The following is a 2,373-nucleotide window of genomic DNA, read 5'->3' as shown; positions in this document are numbered from 1 at the left end:
GGTGGGAGAAATCCTTGCAGCTCGGTTTTGTTCCAATGGTCTGTTCAGTGAGTGATTCCCGTTTCCCCAAAGGCTGCCCCTCATTAGCATGAACGGGGGTGGGGGTGTGGAGAAGGGGTGGGGGGAGAGAAAGAGCAAAAGCCCAGGCTCAGTTTTAGAGCCTGGGAACCGTGTCTACAAACATGACAGCTAGAGCTTTCTGGCTCCTCTGTTTGATCGTTGGATCTTCTCCCGAAGCCCCAGTGGCGGAGAGAAAAGGTAAGATCGATGAAACGCTGAGCCCTGGGAGAGGGGCTGGAATCCGGGGGCGAGGTGCGGAGAGCGCGCGACGAAGGGAGGGACGAGAAAGGGGTCAGGGCTGACCAGAGACTCCAGGTCCGTGTTCGTGTTTGAAAGGAGCAAAATGTGTCCCCAAGATTGTGTGTGTCTTGGCAGCCTTTTCGGAATGAAGCCAGTTGTTCAGCTACTGAAATGATCTCGAGCGAGCCTGGCAGGCTGGAGAAAACTTTGCATGTTAAGTAGTTGCTCCATCACAGAGGAGAGAAAGTGTCAAAAGGGGTCGTGGCGCGCCTTTCGGAAGCCTTGCGGGCCGGGCTCGCGGGACGCGGCGGGCGGCGGGCGCCCCAGGAGCTCGGGGTCCGCCCTGCGCCCTGGTCCGCGTCCCGCCGGCGATCTCAGGCGCTGGGTGCGCCCCGCCGCGGCTGGGGGCGGAGGGAGCCGAAATCGGACCTCTCTTCCCTCTCCCTGCAGCCCCAACCAATTGCCTTGGGACACCTGAGTCTTTAAAACACACAAAACATATACACACAGTTTCATGCATGAGATGGAAAATACTGAGAATGAAGAAACAAGAGGTTCTCTGCGGAGAGGTGTTTTTGTTTGGCTTTTATTTAGATGTTCTGTTCCATTCACTATCTCCGGGAAAAATAGCTTCCGCACCTCGCAGGGCAATTTACTTTGGGTTATTTTTCCACATGGAAATTGAATGACTTCAGTGGCATTTAACCCAAATATCAGACAATCTTTCCCATGACAACAGATGGTGATATCAATGGGGAAGCAGTTGTGAGGTCAACAGTTGACAGTCAGGAATTGGATATCCACCAGAACTTTATTCAGCTGTGTATGGGCAACGTTGAACATAATGAGTCAGAATCAACCTCTCTGCAAAAACATGAACTGTAACCGGCGATTATTGCTGGCTGAAAGCTGATTTTAAGGGAGATTGTCAATTTGGCAAGATAAATCACTTGAAATGAAGATTGTCAATTTGGCAAGATAAATCACTTTAAATGAAGTGTTGCAAGAACTGCAAAGGGGACAGGCCAAGCATTTCGATGCCAGAGGAGAGAAATACTGAAAACCAGCCGTTAACACAATAGAAAAAATAAAGACAGGCTCTTGTGCCCGCCTGGAGGGCACCGGGACCCAGGCAAAAGGGGGAGGTGATATTGTGTAACTGGGCATGGAAAGTTGCCCGGCTTCTAAGCTGGCTGAAGTTTGCTCACAACCTGCCTGCAGAGCTGGGGGAAAATCACTAATAATTTCAAAAATTTGTTTTCATGCCATGCCATTTAGGAGCTTTTTCTCTACCACGAAAATGATGCGGGGCGGGGGGAGGGGGACATGTAAGGGATGTGTGTCACACTTAACCGGGGGCTTCTGCCTCCCAGCCACGCTTTAAACGTCTTTCTAAGCTGTGGTTTACTAATAAGCGGTGTCCAAGAAGCCAGATAAAAATCCACTCACAAATGCTCGATTCTGCGGAGACCAAGATGACAGTGTAAACACGGATGGGAAAACCAAATAGTTCTGTTGTCAGGGGCGCTTAAACAATTAGGAGAACCTGTAATATGAGACCTTTCCCCCTGGGGTTTGCTCTCGGTACTTTCTCAACAAACTGTACATAGCAGAAAGGCGGATGTTTATATATATATTAAAGAAAGGGCAAAAAGAGTTTGTTATTTAACCAGAGTTGTGAGTTGTGTTTAGTCCTAGAACAAATAGGTTGTTGTAATTTTAAAAGCTATTGATTTAGACAGGGTCCTTAACAAAATGAAATTTTCCCATGTGGTGAGAAAAATGTTCTTAGTTGTCCTCATTCTCACAGGGCGAGACCCTCATCTGGGTCTTCCTGTGAGGCCTAGGAAACCCGTGCTCATCAGAAGCTGGGGCGTCTTTCCTCTAATTGGGGGGCGCCTTCCTCCCCCCCTCCGGTTCTCTTCGCTTCATTTCCAGGTCCCCGCTCGCAGGTGTATGGCTCTGTTAACATTGTCCATCTCCTCCCTCCCCCGCCCCACGTCAGCCTGTCCTCCGCTCCCCTCCGCAGCCTCATCTCCTTCCTCAGTCTCCCCGGCCTCACCTCGCCTCCCT

The sequence above is a fragment of the Bison bison genome, unplaced genomic scaffold (assembly GCF_000754665.1).
Source record: "Bison bison bison isolate TAMUID 2011002044 unplaced genomic scaffold, Bison_UMD1.0 scf7180017864371, whole genome shotgun sequence".
NCBI lineage: Eukaryota > Metazoa > Chordata > Mammalia > Artiodactyla > Bovidae > Bison > Bison bison.
Note: the sequence above shows the minus strand (reverse complement) of the source record.